The sequence below is a fragment of the Tursiops truncatus genome, chromosome 17 (genome assembly GCF_011762595.2).
Source record: "Tursiops truncatus isolate mTurTru1 chromosome 17, mTurTru1.mat.Y, whole genome shotgun sequence".
Classification (NCBI taxonomy): domain Eukaryota; kingdom Metazoa; phylum Chordata; class Mammalia; order Artiodactyla; family Delphinidae; genus Tursiops; species Tursiops truncatus.
The window spans coordinates 77193229-77218432 of NC_047050.1; the positions used below are offsets into that span (position 1 = coordinate 77193229).

General features: G+C 50.8%; 2 long non-coding RNA genes across 2 annotated transcripts; both read right to left on the bottom strand.

Moving 5' to 3' along the window:
* Nucleotides 1-1085: 1085 nt before the first annotated feature.
* Nucleotides 1086-6487, bottom strand: LOC117308683 (uncharacterized). Its single transcript, XR_004522819.2, has 4 exons — nucleotides 6361-6487; nucleotides 5311-5402; nucleotides 4839-5013; nucleotides 1086-1336 (listed from the first exon to the last, which is right to left on the bottom strand). It is a non-coding gene; the product is annotated as an uncharacterized lncRNA (long non-coding RNA).
* Nucleotides 6488-11164: 4677 nt separating this feature from the next.
* LOC141276847 (uncharacterized) lies at nucleotides 11165-25064 on the bottom strand. The gene is made up of 6 exons (XR_012327097.1): nucleotides 23961-25064; nucleotides 23456-23555; nucleotides 22923-22969; nucleotides 15131-19918; nucleotides 14568-14662; nucleotides 11165-12450 (listed from the first exon to the last, which is right to left on the bottom strand). It is a non-coding gene; the product is annotated as an uncharacterized lncRNA (long non-coding RNA).
* Nucleotides 25065-25204: the final 140 nt, after the last annotated feature.

Consider the following 25204-nt stretch of genomic DNA (forward strand, 5'->3'; position numbering starts at 1 on the left):
GAATTATTTGGGTCCTGTAGCTGGCTGGGACTTCCAAAACAGTAGCTCAGTTCTAGGGCTCTTGTTGGCACCTTGTTTCATTTATGGTGTGAGCTTAGGCTACAGGGTTGCGCAGCCTGTAGGGGCAGAGTTGCCCACAGAGTGCATTCAGGCACCACAGCTCTTGGGCCAAGGTAACGTGGAAAGCTAAGCCTGGAGCTCCCATGCTAAGCCAGGGCCCAGGTTTGTGCCTCGCAGGTAGCTCTTTGGAGGAAAATTTTTCCTACTTAGACCCTGTAGTGTCCCTGCTCATGAGATCAAAGCAGTGAGCTTACAGAAATCACCAAGTACACAGGAAGGTGAGTCTCATTGACTGGGGGTCTACAAAGTCAACAAAGAACAGATATAAAACCACAAAAACTGCAGATACTGAAATTGCCAGATAATGCAGGCAAGAGAGTAGTTACACATGAAGTGTTTGAAAAACCAGACACCTTCCCGCTAAAATCTGGACCAGACAAGGATGCCCGCTGTCACCATTTCTGTTCAACATAGACAGTACTGGAAGTCCTCGCCCCAGCAGTCAGACAAAAAAAAGAAATAAAAGATCCAGATTACAAGGGAAGAGATAAAATTGTCATTATATGCAGATGACATGATACTGTATATAGAAAGCCCTAAAGGGTCCACACAAAAACTACTAGAACTCATAAATTCAGCAGGGTAGCAGAATACAATATCAACATACAGGAACCTGTTGCTTTACACTAACAATGACATATTGGAAAGGGAAAGTAAAAAAAAAAAAAAAAATCCCTTTTAAGATCGCATCAAAAAAATAAACAAAAATACTTAGGAACACACCTGACCAAGGAGGTGAAAGACTCATATGCTGAGAACTATGAAACATTGATAAAGGAAACTGAAGATGATTTAAAATGGAAAGACAGGCTGTTGGGTTGGAAAAATTAATGTTGTTAAAATGGCCAGACTACCCAAAGCAATCTGCAGATTCAATGTGATCCCCATCAAATCACCCATGACGTTTTTCACAGAACTAGAATAAGTAATCCTAAAATTTATACGGAACCATGAACGACCAGAATTGCCAAAGCAGTCCTGAGGAAAAAGAACAAAACAGGAGGCATAACCCTCCCAGACTTCAGACAATACTACAAAGCTACAGTAATCAAACAACATGGTATTGGCACAAAAACAGACATACGGATCACCAGAATAGAGAGCCCAGGAATAAACCCACACACTTACCATCAGTTAATCTTCGACAAGGGAGGCAGAAATATGCAATGTAGAAAAGACAGTCTCTTCAGCAAGTGGTGTTGGGAAAGTTGGACGGCTGCATGTAAATCAATGAAGTTAGAACACTCCCTCACACTATACACAAAAATAAACTCAAAATGGCTTAAAGACATATAAGACATGACAACATAAAACTCCTAGAAGAAAACACAGGCAAAACATTCTGACATAAATCATAGCAACGTTTTCTTAGGTCTCCCAAAGCAAAAGAAATAAAAGCAAAAATAAACAAATGGGACCTAATCAAATGTAAAAGCTTGAAAGGGCAGCAAAGGAAACCATAAACAAAACAAAAAGACAACCTATGGAATGGGAGAAAATATTTGCAAATGTTGTGACTGACAAGGGCTTAATTTCCAAAATATACAAACAGCTCATCCAACTCAATTAACAGAAAAAATAAACAACTCAATCAAAAAATGGGCAGAAGACCTCAACAGACATTTCTCCAAAGAAGACACACAAATGGTCAACAGGCACATGAAAAGATGCTCAACGTCGCTAATTATATTAGAGAAATGCAAATCAAAACTACAATGAGGTAATACCTCACACTGGTCAGAATGACCATCATCAAAAAGTCTACAAATAATAAATACTGAAGAGGGTGTGGAGAAAAGGGAACCCTCCTACACTGTTGGTGGGCCTATAAATTGGCTTCCATACTGTGGAAAACAGTGTGGAAGTTCCTTTAAAAACTAAAAATAGAGTTACCATATGATCCAGAAATCCCACTCCTGGGCATATATCTGGAGAAAACTAATTCCAAAGGATACATGCATCCCAATGTTCATAACAGCACTATTCACAATAGCTAAGACATCGAAGCAACCTGAATGTCCATCAGCAGGTGAATGGATAAAGAAGATGTGGTATTAGGTTGGCCAAAAAGTTCATTCAGGTTCTTCCATACATCCAAATAAACTTTTTGGCCAAACGAATATATATATCTACGTGTACATATGCACACATACACAATGCAATATCACTCAGCCATAAAAGAGAAGGAGATAATGCCATGTGCAGCAACATGGGTGAACCTAGAGATTGTCACACTAAGTGAAGTAAGTCAGGAAGAGAAAGCCAAATACCATATGATATCACTTACATGTGGAATCTAAAAAAAAAATAATATAAATGAACTTATTTACAAAACAGAAATAGACTCACAGACATAGAAAACAAACTTATGGTTACCGAAGTTGGGGAGTTAAATTAGGAGTTTGGGATTAACATACACACCACTATATATAAAATAAACAACAAGGTCCTACTGTGTAGCAGAGGGAACTGTATTCAATATCTTGTAATAAACTCTAATGAAAGATAATATGAAAAAACATATATGTGTGTGTGTATATATATATATATATATAATGTAAATCACTTTGCTATACACCAGAAATAAACACAGCATTGTAAATCAACAATACTTCAATTTTAAAAAAAGAATAAAAAAGAAGACAGACACAGTGACAAGAAAGCAATAAGAGACTACCACTCATGAAAAGGCAGGCTTTTAAAGTAGAACGTTTAGAAGTGAAAATTATAATCACTGAAATAGAATTCAATGGGTAGGTTAAGTAGCAGATTAGACACAGCTGAAGAAAGCACTAGTGTAGTGGAAGAAACATGCAGGGAGGCCCAGAATACCACAGGGACGAGGAGATGGGGAACATGAAGGAAATGTTCAAAGATCTGTAGAAGATAATAAGGTCTGACATAGATGTGACAAGAATCCCAGGAGGAGACAGTGAAGGAGAGGAGATAACAGCAAAACCCTACACTGACCCCCATGAGTATGCAGATCCTCTCCCACAGGCCATCCAGGCAGAGAAACAACAGCCAACCCCATCTGGTGAAGATGAGTGTCTGCATCCCCAGTTTTAACCTCAACCAGTCTCCCCGTAAAATCAGGCCAATGAAACAATCAATTAAAGGAGAGATTGTTGAAATTGTTATCTATGTCCTGGAAGTTCCAGCCATTCTCAAGACCCAGAATCAATATCTTCAGTGTTTAAGCCAGAGTGGACAACTGCCAACAAGTCGTGCCAACCTACAGCTGAGAATGGAGGGCCTGACTGCTTGGATGGACTTCCGCAACTTCTGGTGGCCCCTGTGCCACAATCACAGTACTGTGACTCTGCAGTTTACACCCCACTCACGGTGTTCCAGCAAGGCGTCTCTGTATTTAATGAAAAACATAAATTCACAGATGCAGGAAGTATAATGATATGCAACAGCACAAATAAAAAGAAATCCACACCTGGACACAACACAATGAGAACACAGATCAGCAAGACGAAGACCTTGAGGAGCCAGAGAAAGACGCCATCACCAGCAATCACAGTCACGCCATCACCACCATCACAGTCACACTATCACACTGCTCAAGGCAACAGTAAGAGACAGAAGACAGTGGATTCGTGTCTTCAGTGCGTTGAGAGAAAATACCTGTCCATCTAGAACTGCACGCCCAGCAAAATTATTTTTTATAGATAAGGCATTTATAAATAAGTAATTTATAAATAAGTAAATTAATATATAAAAGTTATATTAATATATAATACATAAATTATATAATATGTATTATATATGATTATATATAATATATATAATTATATATTATATATAATGACATAATTATATAATATAAAATAATATAAAAGATATTAATATATAATATATAAAATATATATGATTATATATATTATTATATATAATATGATATATATTATATATAATTATATGATATAATATAAAAGATATTAATATATAAAAGTAAAGTAAAATATAAATAAGTAAAATCTGAGGCAGTTCTTCATTAAGCAATTTTCACTGAAAGGACTTCTAAAATTTGTACTACAAAAAGAAAATTATTTCAGGGCTTCCCTGGTGGCACAGTGGTTGAGAGTCCGCCTGCCGATGCAGGGGACACGGGTTCGTGCCCCAGTCCGGGAAGATCCCACATGCCACAGAGCGGCTGGGCCCATGGCCACGGAGCCTGTGTGTCCAGAGCCTGTGTTCCGCAACGGGAGAGGCCACAACAGTGAGAGACCCGCATACCACAAAAAAAAAAGAAAAAAAATGATTTCAGAATGACAGCCTTTGATACAAGATGGAATTGGAGCAAAGAAGATCGATGTGAGTGTAAACCCACACTGTGTGTGAGGACGTCCACTGGGCCCTGCACGGGTGCAGAAGGGACTTTCTAAGATCCTCCTTTGTTGGGAAGGGCTGTAACACACTTTAATTTTAGACTTTAAATATGCATAGCATACTTTAAGCTTAATTACTAAATATAAACGGTGTATATGTTTCCAGTCCAATAGAAAAAATGCAATAATTTAAAATGAACAAAAACTTACTATATCAACTAAGAAATAAATAGGAAAAGAAAAATCTGAAAAAAACTGATTAGAGTAAGATGGTAGAAATCACCCAAATAGGTTCCTAATCACGGTAAACCTAACTAGATGCAATGTCCAGTTAAAACAGTAAGGTTGGCAGGAGGAGCCTGTAACTAAGAACCACAGTACCTGTGAAGATAAAGTAGGCAGAGGCAGGAGTCCACCAAGGGGCCAAGGGGCCTCCGGAGGTGAGACGCCCGCCAGTTTGCTGTGCGAAGTTCTGGGAAGGCTCCGTGACTGGAGACGGCGGGTCTGCAGGGTCCTCACCAGAGAACAGGAACCATCTCAGAGAAACACCAAAGTCCTGCCATAAAGACCAACCTCAGTGGCAACCACATTCAGCTGCCCCAGAGGCAGCAAGGCTCCCCTGGGTTCAGAACGCCCCCACCCCGTCCGCATGGACGGAAGGCCAGCACCAGACAGCTGAGGAGGTTCTCGATGCGCATGCGAGGTCAAACCAGAAAAGGAGCTTTGTACAAACTCAGAGGAAACAGAGATAGTGCAAGAAACGTAGAAAAGGTGAGCGAGATGGTAGGTAGTAACTTCAACGAGATCAAGAAGGAACTGTGTCCACTAAAAGAGAACAGAATAGGGGACTTACTTGGTGGTCCAGTGGTTAGGACTCCATGCTTCCACCGCAGGTGGCACAGGTTCAATTCCTGGTCGAGGAACTAAGATTCTGCATGCTGTGCACTGCAGGAAAAAAAAAAGAGAGAACAGAATAGTATTTTAAAAGGAACAATTCAAAATAAGGAAACAAATCTTAAAAACATGTGATAAACAAAATTAAAAACATATTAGGGGGGACTTCCCCGGTGGTCCAGTGGTAAAGAATCTGCCTTCTAATGCAGGGGACGTGGGTTCGATCCCTGGTCGGGGAACTAAGATCCCACATGCTGCGAGGCAACTAAGCCTACACGCCACAACTACTGAGCTCATGCGCCTCAACTAGAGCCCATGTGCCACAAGCTACAGAGCCCACACACCCTGCAGCCTGTGCACCACAACCAGAGAAGAAAAAACCCACACGCCACAACTAGAGAGAAACCCGTGCACCACAACGAAGAGCCCGCACGCCACAATGAAAGATCCCGCATGCCACAACCAAGACCCGACGCAGCCAAAAATACAACTTAAATAAATAAATAAATAAATCTAAAACACACACACACACACACACACACACAAATTAGGGGACTTCCCTAGTGGCGCAGTGGTTAAGTCTCTGTGCTCCCAATGCAGGGGGCCCAGGTTCGGTCCCTGGTCAGGGAACGAGATCCCACACGCATGCTGCAACTAAGGAGCCCTCGAGCTGCAACTAAGATCGGGTGCAACCAAATAAAAATAAATATTTTTTTAAAAATTAGTAAGACGGTTGAGAGGTAAAGTTGAGAAAATCTTTTTAAAAGAATAAAAAGACAAGGAGGTGGATGATAAGACAGAAAGATTAAGACTAACAGGCGTTCTAGGGGGAAGAAAAGGAAACAAAATGGTGAGAATGAAATTATCAGAGAAATAATCTTAACTTTACCCCAGAACTAAGAGACATGAATCACCAGAGCGAAAGCCCCTCCCAGTCCCTCCACAAACAACAAAGGAACATGATGCGGAGTCTCGACATGGAGAACACACGAGGATCAGTGACGCAGACCTCAGAGGCGGCAGGCCAGACGGCAGATCCCACGCAGCACTGGGCATCAGATCCCGGGGAACTTCCCAACAGCGCGTCCCCAGTCGGAAGACAACGGAACAATGCTTTGAAAGTTACAACTGAAAATAATTTGCAACCTGTAAGTTTACACGTATGGAGTCGTGAGTCCAGTGTGACAGTCGGATGACAGTATTTTCAGACATGCAAACTGAAATTTTTTCACTGCTGTTCATGAAACTTTTTTTTTCAGGAGGCCACAAAAAGAAGATCCCCTAACACACTAGGAGCTGGGAGACAGGGGTGGGTGGGGCCTGCAGGGAGTCCACTGCAGACAGTGGCGAGGGCCCAGAGAGCCCCAGGGAATGACAAGGATCTGCAGACTTGGGACCACTTAGTTTTCTACACTCCACGCTGTAGCCACGCTTACTTACTTTTCCTTCCACACGAAACATGCCCGCCCCTAAGGCACCCGGAAGTCCCATCCAAAGGCTCTTCTCTGGTGAGTTTCACCTGGTCTGGGTGTAGATGAGATGCCTCTTGAGCCAGAGACGTATAAACTACAAAGAAAAATTATCTGCCCCCCCAAACCTAGAATTTGAAAAGAGACACCTCCCAGCCCCTGCCCACCTCCAGCTCCAGGAGCCTGCAGGCAGACCACAGGCCTGGCTGCGGCAGGGATGTCCCTCCCACCCCACATCAGTGACGCTCCCATCCATCGTCAGCCACGCCCATATGTCCCTGGCCACTGAGTGCCACACACCCCCCCCCCCGAGATCTTTCCCTGTGACTCCGAAACCAGCCCCTGAGGGCCTGTGCACCGCACCAGGTGGCCTGAGGGCACAGACACCCCAGCTCCTGCTGGCCTGGAACTCAGGACAGCCCCACGTGCTGCCAGCTGCTCTCTCGGGACACGTGGATTCCACCCACCCACCAGAGAGAGACAGGCTCAATGGGCACTCAGGGCCCCGCCGTCCCATCTGTTGAGGTAACAGGTGCAGCGTGTCTCGGGGTCCCTGCCCGGTGCTGGGGCAGAGTTTGGGAGTGGGGAGGCATAGGCCTCTATGGGACAGTCGGGCCCTCCCCAAGTCACGGCCTGGGACCAGGCACGCTGCCACACCAGCTCCCAGCCAGGCCAGGGGACACCTGATGGGGGAGGGGACACTTGAAAGCACCCGGCCGGGCATCAGCCACCTTCTGTGTGATGACACTACTTTGTACAAAATTCCCCAATCCGCTTTAATGGTGAAAAAAAATAAGTTCCGATGAGGCACAGAGACGCTCATTCAGAATTCAAAGTCTTCGCCTGCCATGTCGAGAGCCCAGGCGAACTTCTCCCTCTGTGTCTCGTTGTAGATCTTCTCCACGGGCACCCCAAACCTCTTACACCTGCCAAGAGGAGACCGGGGTTCTTGGGAGGAGCGGGACAGAGGTCAGGACACCAGGCTACCCAACCTGCTCCTCCTGGGCACAGCACCCACAGCACGGCCACCAGCCCAGGGCAGCAGGGAGGAGGCCGTGTCCCCCAGTGCAGCCCAGCTGTCCTCCGAGCGGGGTGCTCAGGGGACGCTTACAGGGCACACAGGCGACCCAGTCACCCCACCCCCAGTGGGCAGGCTGGGCTCTCTGTGGCTGGTATGCGGCTTGGGGTCCCACCCCAGCCTTCCACTGCCCCAGAGCTCTCGGGCAGAGAGGACCAGTGACCCAGGACTCAGCATTAAACACACCAGCCAGTCGGGTCCCATCACAGGAAGGACCTGTGCTGACCACAGGTCCCAGGGGACTGAACTGGGGCCACTCAGGGGTCCAGTCCCCTCCTCGAGGCCACGAGTGGGCGCGGCGGCCTGGGCCCACGCACCAGGAGACACTGATCCGGGGGTCCAGGTAGTTGAGCTTGGACGTGCCCAGGGCCACCTGCTTGCTCTCCTCCTCGTCTGTGGCCTGCGTGCTCAGCCTCCCGAGCTGCTCCTGCAGTCTCTCCAGCAGCCGTCCCCTCTTCTCCAGGAAGCTGGAGAGAAGGAGGGGCACAAGCCCCCGTGCTGGTACCCCCCAGCCCCACTCAGGCCAGGCGAGCCCAGTGACGGGGGAGCCCCCGGAGGCTGGAACCCCCTGGGCACGAAGCAGGCACCATCCACCCAGACCTGACCTCACAGGAAGCGCCCGAAGGCCACAAGCAAACAAAGGGGGCAAAGGACAGAATCAGATACGAAAGCCTTTCCACACCTGTGAAAGATGCTCAGTCCTGACCCTACTGCCTTAGAGAAAAGCGGATTCATCAAGGCAGGAGCCTCCTTTCACCCTCCACACGCCCTTCCCGAGACGCCAGACAGGGCACCCTGCAGAGGACACGGGACAGGCACAGCCACGACATCCACGTGCACGTGAACTTCGACCCCAGTCCTTGTTCCGGGAACTCCGGCTCCGAACCCACCTGGACACGTGTGGAAGGACCGCGGGTGGAGGAAACGCCGCTCTCAGAGGCTGAGCGGCCCCGACAGACACTACGGCGGAGCGTGTGAGGCCGGGTCTCTCCCCAGGCTGTGCACAAGGGTGGGCCGCAGCCACAGGCACCGCTCTGCAGTGGCCACCAGGGCACCAACCGAACGCCAGGGCGCCAGCGGCAAACGGCAGGCGGCTGCTGGTGCCACCAAGAGCGGAGGGGCGGGGGGCGCACGCGAGTCCTCCCGGAAGGCACAGGAGGCTCCCCTTCCCAGCAGCTGCCTCTGAGCACGAAGGCCCTTCGGTCTAATGGCCGGACTGTCTCACACACTCACCCCACGACTAAGAAGCACCTGCCTGCACCTGAGGAATCTTTCATGCTTTCACAGCCACAGCAGCTGCGAATAAAAGGGGCACCCCGCTAGAAACCAGGAAGATGAGGGAAACCACAGACGACCGTGTCCTGGTGGGGCAGACCAGCTCCCGGGAGACATGCCACCAGTGCTGACGCGACAGGGACACAGGCAAAGCGATCACTCAGCAATTTTAAAACTTCCCACAAAGAACAGCCCAAGCCCAGAGGCGTTCACTGGTGAATTCTACCAAACGGTTAAAGAAGAATTAACTCCAACTCTTCACAAACTTTCACAAAACAGAAGAGGAGAGACCGCTTCCCATGTCCCTCCAAGACCAGCGTCACCCTGACACTGAACCAAAGACGTCACTGGAAAGCCACACACCATTATCCAGTGTAAATACAGAAGCAAAAATCCTCGTCACGACAACAGCAAGCCTAATCCAGGATGCATAAAAGAGATTCTGCACCACGAGCGAACAGGATTTATCCCTGGGATGCAAGAACGTGACACCCGAAATCCAACTAGTGCAACACTGCATCGTCTCAACAGATACAGAAAAATCATCAGACAAAATCCAGCACCTTCCAGGAAAAAAACAAACCTCGACAAAAGCAACAGAAGGGCACGTCCTCACCTTGATAAAAGCACCTAAGAAAACCCACAGCTGACGTCCTCCTCAGCAGTCGAGCTCGGCCCGTCAGGTGGCAACAAGACGAGGGGGCCACACACACCACCTGTCCTCAACCTGCGCTGGAGGTTCCAGCCAGAGCACCAGGCAGACGAAGAAGTAAAAGGCGTCCGGGCTGGAAAGGAAGACGCGAACTGTCTGCTTGAGGACGACGTGATCTCAAACCCGAAGGGATCCGCCAAGCAACTGCTAAGGCTAACAGGCGAGTTCAGTGGGGTGCAGGGTGTGAGGCCAGCCCACACACATCAACTCTACTTCTGTGTGGTCTGCAGAGGACGAGTCAACACAGCAGGCCCGACCAACCCTGGAGAGAAAGGCCTGCCTACGAGGCTGGATGTCGGGAGGGCGCCCGCCTCCCTAACCAGTAAGGAGAGAGAGGCTCACGGAGCCCGAAGCTGTGTACCGACAGTACAGGTCGCTGAACTGCTTTCCTCCGGAGTCTGGAAGGTCGGGATGTGCCAGGCAGAGGGTGCCCACGGGACCTTTCACTGTACGAAGTCACAGCCGTGACCGTGCAGGGTCCTGTGAGTCCTACGGAATCACTGAACCTACAGGTGGTCTGGGGAGTCAGCGGGAAAGTGGGACTCGCTGGCACTCTGACCCGTGAAACACGGCATGAGCTCTGTTCTGGAAAGGAAGGACGAAGGGCTGGGGCAGGACACGCTTGGCCCCTGAGTGGCCCAGAGTCTCACCCAGTGTGCAACAGCAGGAGAGCTGCTGCCTGCTGTGAGAAGGCGAGCCTGGAGATGACAGGTCCAACCCCAGCTGACTGGGCTCAGATCCTCAGGCTGCTTTTGACCACCACGGCTGAAGTGAGGGGCGAAAATACAGCCCAGGTGATGCCTGGGCTTCTGTTCTCCAGGTGGGAGAAAGGACCCAAAGATTCCCAAAACTGAGCTCTGGATCGGCCAAAACTGTTAGAAGTTTACACGGCTCTCCCCTCCAAGCAGAAAAGCCTGGAACAAAGTTTTAGAAAAGACTGCTGCTCTCCCCTCTCCCTCCCCAACCCCCATTCCAGCTAGGATCTTCCCAGGCAGCTGTAACGTTAAAACCCTGTAAAGGTTTACCTGCTAGGGATTTGAAAAAATTAGCAGTAAGAAAAAGCAGGACAGGGACTTCCCTGGTGGTCCAGTGCGTAAGACTCTGTGCTCCCAATTGCAGGGGGCCCGGTTCCATCCCTGGTCAGGGAACTAGATCCCGCATGCGTGCCGCAACTAAGAGTCTGCGTGCCGCAGTGAAGATCCCGCGTACCACAACTAAGACCCGGAGCAGCCTAAATAAATTAATTAATATTAAAAAGAAAGAAAAAGAAACAGTACAGTTCTTGAAATGGCTCTGTATTTTGTGGCTACCGCAGCTGGACGCAGAGTAAAAAGCTGACACAAAATGTAAAATGGCTGGAACTTCCCTGGCGGTCCAGTGGTTAAGACTCCGCACTTCCACTGGTCGGGGAACTAAGATCCCACACACCGCATGGCACGGCCAAAAGAAGAAGGAAAATCCGTGTAACTTCATAAATGCCAGAGGAATCGTCCCAATCAGAAAGGATGCGCAGGAAAAGTGTCAAGCGGACTCAACAGCCGTGTTCTGCAGCCTGTGGGAGGGTTAGAATCCAAACTCTGAGTGCAGCAAACACATCCCCATAAACGATGGTTTCTTACTCTGAGTTTCCTATTGACGTCTCTGGGGAAGGAGTCCACGTGAGGAAGGGGGTTCTCCCGAGAGGGAGACACGTCCTGGAGTCTGGAGAGCTGGGTGGATTTCTAACGAGCTCTCGTGAGATGGGACCCAGGCTGGTGACCTGGCCTGATGTGTGCCCTTTGGAGCAGATCAACTTCTAACCTCCGGATGGACAAGCGACTGAGGGCTCAGGGAAGCCTTGTGACTTGGACTTGCGGCGTCTCCACTTTGCTGCTGCAGGAAAGCGACCGGTCTGCTGGGAATCTCGGGTCTTGCTGCCTGGGCCTGACTCTAGGCAGAAACCCAGCACCGTCTGAAGCAGGAGAGCGAGTGGGACGGAGGCTCCAGGACTGGACCTCAGACCCCAGGGTTTTGGCAGATTTAGGACACCCCTTCGTGGGACCCTAACCATGCAGACATAGCTGCTGGCTGGACCTTGGGGCCACCTGCAGATGCCCCCAGGAAAAGGCCCGTTTTTCTGGCGGGGCAGTCAGAAGTCAAGTGCGCCGGGCCGTGTGTCTCTGATGCAGAGACTGCCCGCAGCCCAGGCTGTGATCCTGCACGTGTGCCAGCGGGGGGCAGGGGGGGCACATCACAGGGACAGCCGCCCCAGGGATGCCTCGGCGCTCCACCTGAGACTCTCCAGGTAAGGGGAGCTCGTAGCAGGGGAGGGGGCTGCCCTGGCACACAGCCCAGTGGGGCAGGTGGACCCCCAGATGCAGCCCATCTTGTCTCTGCCGCTCACTGGATCAGCAGGAGGATACAGCCGTACACACGTAGACGTTACATGAACATGAGAACCTCTGAAAAATCCAGCGTCCGTCCCGCCAGCGCCTGGATGTGGTGTGTCTTTCTGGCCCAGATGCATACAAACGTTTCTCTGCGGCAACACTTCTGCCCCTTGTGCACAAAACCCAGATGAAAGGTCTGGGAAAAAAAGCAATGCAAAGTTATGATGACTGACCACGAACATGATTTTGTAACAACAAGGGGGACACTCCTGAGATCCTGGTCCCTGGGGAAGAGGGCGGAAGCGCCGGCTCTGAGCCCAGGGAGTGGGAATGAGTCGTGTGCAGCGGCCCGCGGGCCTGAGAACCGTCCGTGTGTCCTGACACTGTGAGGGATCTCAGCTCAGTGCCGAGTCCTGGAAGTCCTCCTGGTGAATCACTGAACCTGTGGGTGGGCTCGGGGACATGCAACAAAGCCAGCAGTGAACCACCCAAAAGTGAAATGAAGAAAACAATTCCATTTACAACAGCAACGAAAATAAAACACTTTCAAATAAACTTAACCCCCAAAAGTGCAAAACTTGTCCTCCAAAACTTTGCTAAACGAAATGAAAGAAGAACGATGCATCTAAAGAGACAGCCCAGGGCTCACAGGCTGGAAGGCTTGGCCTGGTTAAGAAGGCGGTACTTCCCAAACGGACCTCCAGCGGCTCCGCACCCCAATCAAAACCCAGGCTGACTTCCCTGCAGAAAGTGACCAGCCAACCCTCAAATTCATCTGGATTTTCAAGGGACCCTGAATAGCCAAACAATCTTTAATGAGAAAACCAAACCGGAGCTCACACTTCCTGATTTCAAACTTACAGGAATCAAGACTGAGTGGTACTGGCAGGAAGACAGACAGACAGATGAACGTGAACAGAACGGAGCCCAGAAACACCTGCCATCAGCTGATCTTCCACAAGGTGTCAAGACCATTCAGCTGGTGGGAGTGGAGCTGGGAAAACCGGGTCCACGTGAGCAAAAAGGAAGTGGAATCCTTACCTCACACCATGTACAAAAAATAACTCAAAATGGATCAACTAGCTAAATGCAAACATTGAAACTATAAAACTCTTACAAGAAAACCTAGAAATGCATCTTTATGACCTCGGCTCAGGCAAAGCCTTATTAGACACGATACCTAAAGAATAAGCAACGGAAACTAGACTTATCAAGATTTTTGTGCTTCAAAGCACGCGACCAAGAAAGTAAAAAGACAACACACAGAATGGGAGAGAGCCTTTTCAAATCATGTATTTGAGGACTTTCCTGGTGGTCCAGTGGTTAGGACTCCACGCTTCCACTGCAGGGGGCGCAGGTTCAATCCCTGGTTGGGGAAGTTCCGCATGCCACATGGCGCGGCCAAAAAAAAAAAAAAAATCATATATTTGAAAAGGTACTCGTATCTGGAGTGAATAATGAGCTCTTATAACTCAACAGTAAAAAAAAAAAACAAAGAACTCAACTGAAAAACGGAAAAAGGGCTGAACAGACATTTCTCCAAAGACCACACACAAACGCCCAGTAAGCAGAGAACAGAGCCTCACACGTCGTCAGCCAGCGGCGAAGCACAAAGCAAACCCACATCTGCCGGACTGTAACCAAAGCGAGGGAAGACGAGAACAGTGCCAGCCAGGATGTGGAGAAACTGGGCCCCAGCGCGCGACCGGTGAGAGCGTGAGCGCGCTTTCTTAAAACGCTAAACCTCGGCGCTACAGAGTAACCCGACAATTCTACGACAAAAGCCACACCGCGGGAACACCCAACGTCCAGACACAGGGACAGCAAAACGTGGTCTGGCCGCACACAGAATATTCGGCGACTGAAGCACTGACGGGCTGCAACGCGGGTGGACCTCAGCAACATTACGCTGAACGAAAAAAGCCAGACAAGGTCCACAGATGGTGGGATTCCGTTTGTGCGAATGTCCAGGGGCTGGGGGAGGGGAAGGGGTTTGTTTGCAGCCACGGAAACGCTCTAAAATGTACGGTGACGATGGCTGCGCAGCTCTGTGAACGAGCCGGAACCGCTCGCCCGCAGCCCAGAGCCGAGAGCCTCTGAAGGAGAGAACCACGTGGCCCGGAGCTCGGGGGCCCGAGGACAGGCGCTTCTCCTCCTGCACTTCTGCACTGCTTCACGTTTGGGCGCAAATATAGTTTGTATCTTTTGAATCAGAAAATACGATTGAAAAGAAAACCAGAGAACTGGTGAAGACAAAAGCAGGCTCACTGCCAACCCCACGACTTGCATGGGCCGAGGCCTCCGGACACTTGCCTCTTGGACCTGCCGTCCCCTCTGCATCTGTGCTCGGCCCTTGCCTCCTTCAGCTCTGCCTTGGCCTCGGCCACCTGCTTCTTCTTCGCCTCAATCTGCAAAGAAGAGGGGCCCAGTCAGGGCTGCTCCTGCCTACCCTAGTCCAGCCCCAGGGACCACCGTCCACAGCCTGCAGGCCCTATGCCCTGAAAGGGCCCAGCTGACCAGGTCCCCTGGGTACCCGTCTGCCCATTCAGGGTGCTGGAGCGCTGGTCCTGACTGGTCACTCTGTGGCCAGGGGACAGGGTGAGGCCAAGCGGCCCCAGACATACCACCTGCTCCAGCCAGACCCGGCCCCCTTGCCCCACTGACCTCCCTCCTGGGCTAGAGGCCCTTCCACACCAGAAGGCCGTGCAGGATGGCCTCTGGCCCTCCCTTAGCCGGTTCTCCCTCCTGGCCAGCACCTGGCCCCGGGCAGCCGTGATGTGCCCAAGCCCCTCCGAGGGCCGTGCGCTCCCAGGGAAGGAAGAGGAGGGGAGCCGCGCAGTCGCCCCAGAGGCCCTCCCGCCGTGCCCGCTGCGCGCCTTTGACCGAAGCGTCTGCATCGACTTCTCGAAGGTCTTGGGAGTTGCCCGCTGATGGTTGCAGAGAACGGCAACGGCCCGATTTGCTCGGTTGTAAGACAGAATCTTAGCGGCTACGCTGTCCTCAGCTAGAAAACAGGAGTCTGTTACGCAGCGGCAGCCACAGGACAACAGCCGCTGCCGCCCCGAGGAAGGACCTCACAGGACAGGACTCAGGGTCCGCACCTAGTCCAAGGGCCTCCCAACAGAGGCAGAGAGGAGACCTCCCCAGATCCCCCCTGGGCCCATGTCCAGGAGCCCCCGCTGGGGGTGGGAGTGGCAGGAAGAGGGTTCCCGCACACAACGGGGGGACACGCAGAGCTGGACAGGCGCTTCAAAACCGACTCTGCCGAGGAGCAGACACAGAGACTGGGCAGGGCCCTGGCCGTGGGAGCAGAGACTGGGCAGGGGCCTGACCGTGCAGGTGGCCCCGCGGGGATGGCTTGGCCTGGGGACCTGCGCATCCCTGACCCGTCCCCGCAGGCCAGGGGAGCTCCACTCTGCCCTGGACACCGGCCACGAGGCATCCCGTACCAACCCAGCAGGCAGGCACCAGCCCACAAGCGGGCGCCCTGTCCCCACACCAGGTTCTAGCCAGAGCACACGAGCAAGAAAGCGACGTAAAAGGCATCCAAATTTGAGAGGAAGAAGTAAACTGTCTTTATTTGCAGATGGCAGGATCTTGTGTATAGAAAACCCACCAGATTCTACAACAACAACAAAAAATTATTAGGGCTAATAAATTAATTCAGCGAAGTCGCAGGGTACAAGATCAATATACAAAAATTGGTTTTCTTTCTTTACACCTGCAGTGAATTACCTGAGAAAATTACAAAACAACTCCATTTACAGTAGCACCAAAAAATGAAAATAGCTAGGAGTGAACTTAACCAAAGAAGTAAAATATTTGTACACTTTAAACTACAAAACGTGCCGAAAGAAATTAAAGAAGATCTAAGTAAATGGAAAGTCATCCCATATTCATGGATTGGAAGACTCATTTTGCTAAGATGGCAATATTCCCCAAAGTGATCCACAGAAAAACCTTATCCCCATCAAAAGGTTGGCTTCTTTGCAGAAACTGACAACAATCCTAAAATTCACATGGAAATACAAGCTATCCAGAATAACCAAAACAATCTTGAAAGAGAAAAACAAGGTTAGAGGACTCACATTCTGATTTAACAGGGACTTCCCTGGTGGCGCAGCGGTTAAGAATCCGCCTGCCAATGCAAGGGACACGGGTTTGATCCCTGGTCTGGGAAGATCCCACATGCTGCAGAGCAACTAAGCCTATGTGCCACAACTACTGAGCCCACGTGCCACAACTACTGAGCCCACGTGCCACAACTACTGAAGCCCACGAGCCTAGAGCCCATGCTCTGCAACAACAGAAGCCACTGCAATGAGAAGCCAGCACACCACAACAAAGAGTAGACCCCGTTCGCCATACCTAGAGAAAGCCCACACACAGCAACAAGGACTGAACGCAACCAAAAATAAAACAATTTTTTTAAAAAAAAGTACAAGCAAGGAAAAATAAAACAGCTAAAGTGGACTCATCAAAATTTCAAACCTTTTGTGCTTTAAAGGACACCATCGAGAAAATGAGAAGGCAATCCACAGGAAGGGAAAAAATGTTTGCAAATCATGTATCTGGTGAATCTAGTGTTTAGAATATATAAAGAACACTTACATCTCAACAATAGAAAGACAAATAACCCAACTAAAAAAAAAAATAGACAAAGAAACTGATCAGACGTTTCTCCAAAGATATACAAACGGTCAATAAGCACAAAAGATGCTCAACATCCTTACCCATCTGGGAAATCCAAATCGAACCCACAATGAGAGGCCACTTCACACCCACCCACTTCATAAGCCTTCACATGTCTCCTCATACTAGCAACTCCACAAAGAGCACCCCATTTCACATACAAGAAAAAAGAGGCTCAGAAAATCTAATTTCCCCAGAATCATATCGTTGCTGAAAGCAGGATCTGATACCAATAAAGACCATTCTGATCCCAAAGCTGGCAGCCCCTCCTGTGGTCTCTGCTGCACCCCTTCACAAGGTGTGAAACAGCACTGACCAGCAGAAATGTGACACAAGCCACAAGTGAATTTTAAACCGATTTGATTTTTTGCAATATACTTAATTTCAACCAAAATATCTAAAATATTGTCACTACAATGTGTGATCAATATAAAAAATGAGTTCACATTCTTTTTCCTACTATTTGAAGTCAGCATGAACTTTTCACCCACAGCATGTCCCCACCAGGACCAGCCACATCTCAGGAGCTCACAGCCACACGCGGCTGGTGGCTGCAGGCTAGACGGCCCAGGAGGGATGGTTAAGACGGCGGTGTCCACTGTGTGCTCCTCTGCTTAGTGTCCCTGTGACCACGGCCAAGTTGCTTAACCTCTCTGTACCTCAGTTTCCTAACCTGGTAAGTGGAGATAACAGCACCTACCTCGTCAAGGACTGGCCAAAAGCAATGGAGACACAGAGCCAAGTGCATCACGGACGCTGGTTCTCACTAGCACCCGGTAACACCTACATTTCAAAGCTGCCCCTGCCCTACAATATTTTGGCGTTACCCACCACGCCTCCCCGACAGGCCCACAGCCGCAGCAGAAGCCAGCACTTACAGCCACCTTCTCTTTATGCCCACACGTGGGCGTGAGAGACCGCGGGTGGGGGTGGGGCAGAGGTGGGCCGTGAGCCCGGGGCGGGGCTACAGGGGTGGTGACCGGGTGAGGGGCGGGGCACGGCCTGCAGGGGGTGGTGATGGGCAGTGGGGGTGGGGCCAGGGCGGGGGCGGGGCCGGCGCGGGCGTACTATCTCCACCTGCCTTCTCCCTCCTCCTCCGGCCCTTTGGTGGCCTCGTGGTCCCTTTTCCTGTCTCTCCCTCGGGACGTTGCACCGACCGGCTCCTCCTCTTGGCCTCTGCCCTGCTCCAGGCCACACCGACTTACCTCCTCTCTCCGTCGTTTCTCCCACCGTACGTCCTTCCCGGGGCGGCCCAGTCCACACCTGATGGCCCTCTCCGCCCGCCCATCCCCCCCCAGCTCCCCATCCCCTTGTCTCTGTTCCTTTGCTTCCGGAGCCCCTGCTCCGCCCACGCTGTCCTTCTTCCTTTTTTTGACTTTTCTGGAAACCACAGTCTCTGATGCGGACTCGTTACCAGCACCACATTTTTCATTTTCTTCTTTCTTAGTTTCTCCAGCCCACATGTCTTTCCCCTCCTCGACATTCCCTCGTAGCTGCTTCCTCCCCACCAACTCTCCCACCTTTTCGGTGTAGGCTAGCTGCCCCGTCGTGGATGTTCCCCTCACCTCCGCCTGCGCGTCTTCCCTGCGGCTCTCGGCTCCCGCGTCCCCATCGCCTCCATGCACCGCCTCCCCACTGGGCCCGCGCCCCCTCTCCACAGGCACCCTCCTGCTGTGGCCACATGCACCCCTCCAGTCCCCGCTGCCCTCCTCCAGCTTCGAAGCCTTGGTCTGCCTCCCAGCACCTTTCTCCTTAAGCCCTTCCCGCCTTTGCTCTTCCGATATGTTCTTTTTTTTCTGTTTGCTTTTCACTTTCACCCCATCCTTTCCCTGGCTTGCGTCCACTTGCTCCTTGTCTCCCTCCCCCAGGGTGCTGGGCCACACAGCCTTCCCACCATCCTGGCCGCTGGGCACAGCCTGCAGTGCCCCATCCTCAGAGGACACCTGGAGATCACCAAGGGCCATCTTCCTCTCGTCCCCAGGGCCTTGTATCCTCAGAACCTTGTGCAGGAGAGAGAGCACACTGTGAGTGGGCCACACCCCACAGGCAGCACCCACCCAGGCCGCAGACCCCAGTGACTGCTTTACTCACCACATCCTGCCCTGCCCTTCCCCACAGAGGCTTCCATCAGAGGAGCAACAAATCCAGACTGTGCGCCTCTACTGCCTCCAAAGGAGCTTCAGAAAATAGCTTCTGTGTCTCAGCCCTCCTGGCCCTTGTCAGAAGTGGAACCCAGGGCAGTGCACTGCCCCCGGGCACAAACCCCACTGGGAAAGGGCACAGGAGGAGCAGCTATTCCAATGCCACTTCCCCCACCCAGGCTCCACAGACTCATTTCACAATACATTCCTATTAGGAAGTCAGACAGGGGATCTGCCTGGTGGTCCAGTGGTAAAGAATCCGCTGTCCAATGCACAGGACACGGGTTCAATCCCTGGTCGGGGAACTCAGATCCCACATGCCATGGGGCAACTAATGCCACATGCCACAACTACTGAGCTCATGCGCTTCAACTAGAGCCCGTGTGCCATAAACTACAGAGCCCACGTGCTCTGGATCCCACATGCCACAACTAGAGAGAAGCCCGTGCACTGCAGCAAAAGATCCCGCGTGCCACAACTAAGACCTGACAGCCATAAAAAATAAATAAATAAAATAAATATTTTTTTAAAAAAAGAAAGAAAGTCAGACAAGTCTCATAGTAAGGTCATTCATTGTCTTTTTTTTGCCCACGCCTCACGGTACCAGGGATGGAACTCATGCCCCCTGCAGTGGAAGCATGGAGTCTTAACCACTGGACTGCCAGGGAAATCCCCATTCACTGTCTTCTTACACTTGCAAGAACAAACACGCAAGCACGAGCGCCTAGAAAGCTGCCCACGAGAATCACCCCTGAAGACGTCACCTGGCCTTGTTTCTTGCAAAGCTTTGCACTGTTACGCGTCCTCACAGGCTTGGCGGTCTGTGCAGATCTGGAACACAAAACCATACGTAAATACATAAATCTGCTGCTCACTTAGGAAGCCTACCATTCTGAAAACAGATAAATAACCTACATTACAGACTACAGAGTCTCCAGTCTTTCCAGTGGACTCTCTATTTTTCACAACATGTTTGGTGAACATGAGCATATTCACAGGACATCTGCGGGCGGGGGCGAATGAGCGCAACTCCAGTCTGACACTAAGGAGCTGCTGGCAGCTGCAAAAGCACCCCTGGCGCACGTCCTGCCGACAGGAGACCCGCGGGGGCTGCAGAAAGAGCGGATGGCACAGCCAGCCCTGTCACCCACCAGGTCCACCTCTGTCCACCCCCGGCCCCTGTCAATACTGTGACTGCCATGGGACTTCCCTGGTGGTCCATGGTTAAGGCTCCACGCTTCCAATGCAGGGGACGCGGGTTCCATCCCTGCTTGGGGACCTAGGATCCCGCGTGCTGCGCAGCCAAAAAAATTAAAAATTGAAGAAAAAAAAAACTACGACTGCCAGGAAATCATCAATTTAGAAAAACGGTCCTTCAAGAGTAGCCTTGAAGAAGCAGTAATTGCGAGAAACACATTCAGAAACAAAACCCAAACTAAACAGAGAGATCAGACACAACAGGCCCGAGCAGGAGCGCGGGGCAGCCCCTGCAGCCGCCACCCAAACACCGCCACGGGGACAGGCCCTGGGGGGCCAGGCACTGGGGTGCCAGGCACTGGCTTATGGAGGGCAAGGGAGGCCCGCGACCAGGCGACTGACCAACTTCACACCCACTAGGACGGCTACAGCGAAAAGATGGACAATAACAAGTGCTGGCAGGCGTGTGGAGAACTCAAGCTCCTCGTACGCTGCTGGTGGGAATGTCAAATTGTGGAGCCGCCCCGGGAAACAGTGCGGCAGTGCCGGAGCGACGCAAACAGCTACCACGAGACACAGCAGCTCCACTCCTAGGTGTTCACACAAATACTGTGAGGGAATGTTCACAGCAGCAATACTGACAAGAGCCCAAAGGTGGAAACAACCCAAAACGTCCATCAACAGATGAGCGGATAAGCAAAAGGCGCTACACTCAAACAGTAAAATATTTTCAGCCATAAAAATGAAGTGCTGTGGCTTCCCTGGTGGCGCACTGGTTAAGAATCCGCCTGTCGATGCAGGGGACGCAGGTTCGAGCCCTGGTCCGGGAAGATCCCACGTGCAGTGGAGCAACAAAGCCCGTGCGCCACAACTACCGAGCCTGCGCTCTAGAGCCCGCGAGCCACAGCTACTGAGCCCGCATGCCGCAACTACTGAAGCCTGCACACCTAGAGCCTGTGCTCTGCAACAAGAGAAGCCACCGCGGTGAGAAGTCCACGCACTGCTACAAAGAGCAGCCCCCGCTCGCCACAACCAGAGAAAGCCCGCACGCAGCAACGGAGACGCAACACAGCCAAAAATAAATAAATAATTTTTTACATAAATAAAAATGAAGTGCTGATACGTGCTACAATGTGGATGAATCTTGAAAATATGTTAAGTGAAAGAAGCTGGACACAAAAGGACAAATATTGTGTGACCCACCTGTACAACATACCCAGGACAGGCCAATTCGTAGAAATAAAAGGCTGATGAGAGGTCGTCAGGGGCTGGGGGAAGAGGGAAATGAGGGGTATGGGGTTTCCCTTTGAGGTGATGAAAAAATTCTGGAATTAGATCGTGCTGACAGCTGCCCAAGATTGTGAATGTCCTTAGTACCAAGGAATTGTACACTCTGAAATGGTTAAAATGATGAATTTTACATTATATGAATGTTATCACAACAAAAACAAACACAAAAGGAAAGTTTCCCAAAATTTCTGACATTTTCCATGAGAGAAAAAGAAGAGTTGGGACAGAACACCAGGCACAGGAGAAATCCTGCCTCTGTTCACAGCACGGGGGCCGCACGATGAGGCCCACAAGCTAGACCTAGGTCGCACACGTTTCTGTCTGTCTGGCCAAGCAGTTCTGTAAAATTTCAGCAACATTTAACATCTGAGACGCTTCACCATAACGATCCCCACGTCGATGGTGTGTGAGCTGCATACCCAGGGGCCTGCTCAGAAGTTCATCCACCACTCACGGCGGGGGTCCAGCAGGGAGGGAGGGAGGGAGGGAGCAAACGGCAGCCAGAAAAGGGAGGGGCCCGCCCTCCCCCCACCCCACTCCCCCCCACCCGATTACGGGAAACTAATAAACATGATTTGACATGACTCAGAGAAAACATCAAATTAAACTACTCCTGTACTCCGAGGCCAGGTGCTTCACCCAAAACTGGAAATACTATTTAGAACAACAGCTTCAACTGCCTGATTCTGAAGCCTGGACTCCTTTCACCATGAACTGATACGCAAATCCTGTCATCAAGCCACACGTGTTTCCAACACCAAAGTTTCCAAAAGCAAAACCTACCACGGTTTTTTTCCATCAGGTTTTTTCTTTGTTCTACTGGACAAAGAGAGCTATTTATACTGTCCTCTGAGACAAGAAAGTGGTAGAAAACAGCAGAGGTAAAGAAAGGTCAGAGACAACCATATGCCTAATGCCTTTTAAACAATTTTTGGTTCTATTCTTTGAAAAAGATGTGGTTACGTTGATTGTTACCTAGTTTACAATTATTTCTGACAAGATCCTTTATTTATTGATAAAATAAAAACCACAAAAGAGAGGACCGGCAGCAGATGAAGGGGGCCAGTCCTCGGCCTTCACAGAAGGCCTTCACAGAACGCGCAAAAGACTGATTTCCTGCGCAGCAGCCAGCAGCTCCCATTACCAATCGTTCTGTGGTTCTACCAGATTCTTCACTTCTGCTCAAGTGAGAGCAAAGACTGGATAAAAACAGGGAGTGCAGGTCCCAATTCCAATGCCAAGGCCGGACTCAGGACTGAAGGTGATGTCGCTGCCCCTCCCACAGCTCCATCCTCACCACCCTACCTCACCTCCTGCACAGACGAAAGGGACACAGAACAAACCCTACCTGATATCTTCGGAAATGGAGAACGTACTTTCTTCCTTCAGGCACTGCTACGAGACACAAGAAGACAGAGAGTTTTACTGAGAACATTTCCATGTTGCAGTAATGGTTAGAACTTCTGTTAAAACACTAAAGAGACCACCACCAATGTGTCCTGAAGTGGCCCCTGGGAAGAGCAAACGTGACCCTCAGCAAGTGAGCAAGTTAGGTCCAGGACACCACGACGCCCCCAGCCGGCAGCTTCCGGGTCCTTAGAACTCAGCAAGAGGGTGGCAGCCACTCAAAGGATTCTGAGTAATGCGTAACCGAACCCACCCCTCCCAGAACTGATTCCGAGGCCCAGGCACAACACAAAGCAGCGCGCCTTCCGAAATTAGAAATAAATGTACTTTACACACAAAGTGTACGTTTTTAAAACTATCAAAATGCCATAGAGACTAAGAAAGGCTTACAGATTTAAAAAAATGAAGAATTTAACTTACTGAAGCCCGTTAAGTTTAAAAACAGGACATTAACAGTAAATGAAAGATTCAAACCTGGTCTTTCCCACATCTTCCCTGCTGTTTTTGGTTTGGCTCCTTCACTTTCTGTTTCTTCAGGTTTTCTAGGTTCATGTGGTCAGTATTCTCCCTCTTCCTTTAATGAAAAACAAATTTTAATGCAAATCCCAAGGGAGGAAATGTAAAGCCAACATTGAAACCATGTCTCTGGCTTGAAGAAATACAAACTGCACAGAAAAGCGATAGGATCACCCCGCCCTCTCCCTCTCCAGCCTGACACCAGACTCCTTGCTCGACACCACCTGGGCCATGTCTGTGTGCACACACTCTTCCCATCCCATTTTCCGCTAGTGCAGGGATGGGGTCAATTAGACTAGGGCATTTCAAGAGGTGAGCCAGCTCGTTAATAAAAATCACAATCCACTAAGCAAAGGCCGCTTCTTCCCAAAAACATTCAGTTACCCTGTGAGGGCAACCTCACCCTTCACCGAGAATGGCTTCAAATCGGACATTTGACCGTCTCCCATAGCCTCTTCTTTACCTGTAATCGCGTGTCTCCAACTGTGAGAAAACAGAGCTGAGATGCATCAAAGAGGACCCCAGGTGAGGAGCAGGTCAGGCGGAAAGGAGGTGAGCCTGGGCCCATGTGCAGGGACATTCTATGGCCTGTCATGCTTGTGGCTGGTGGTCCCACTGGCTGAGTCTACATCTAAAACAGGTCAACAGCTAACTCACATCAACCCACGACTAAGAGAAGAGCAAAGGCCCACCGTTCACAAGGTCTCTATAGAACAGGCGCACCAGGAGATGCGTGTCACTCTTGACCTCATTACTACAGAAACAGTCTCCAAGAACAGCTTCAGGGCTTCCCTGGTGGCGCAGTGGTTGAGAGTCCGCCTGCCGATGCAGGTGACACGAGTTCGTGCCCCGGTCCGGGAAGATCCCACATGCCGCGGAGCAACTAGGCCCGTGAGCCATGGTCGCTGAGCCTGCGCGTCCAGAGCCTGTGCTCCGCAACGGGAGAAGCCACAACAGTGAGAGGCCCACGTACCGCAAAAAAAAAAAAAAAAAAAAAAGAACAGCTTCAGTTAACAGGTCCTGAGCATTTTGCCGCGTTTTATGTATCATCTTCTTTACATTTTGAAACGTCACAATTAACTATCTTGAAGGCAGGCAACAACTGCCCTGAAAATAGCCTGTTTGCCAATTCCAGCTGAGTACTTATGGCTTTAGATGCATCAGACCAAAAGGAAAAGGAAAAGAAAGCTGTAAACTCGTGGTGTTAACGAGATGAACGCCAGCAGGTGGTAAAGACAAAGAAGGCAGATCAGAACTCAGGCAATGGGGCGGGCGGCTCCACGAGGAGGGCAACCCAGGCCCTAAGGCGGATATTCGGGTTCCAGGGCGGCCTCCGGCGGGGACTGGAGCCCGGGCACCGAGGGATTTGCGTGCGTCCGCGCCGGTCCACGCCCATTTCCTAGGGAGCTGGTCAGGCACAGGAGGCCCCGCGGGCCACGCTGGATCGTGCGGAGAAGGGGAGACTGGGGAAAACGTCCCCCTGGAGAAGGGGAAACTGGGGAAAACGTCCCCCTCCGGGCCCCACCCGCCGCGCGTTCCGGAAGTCCCACCTGCGGCTCCTCGAAGCCTCGGACGCCGCAGCGAGCGCACCGTCTACCGACGCGCCATTTCCTGCCGTCAGGTCCGCGCGTGCGCGGCGCCGCCACCACCACGTGCCGCGCCTCAGCGGCGCGGGGGCCGCTGGGAAGGCAGGAGGCGCAAGCGTGG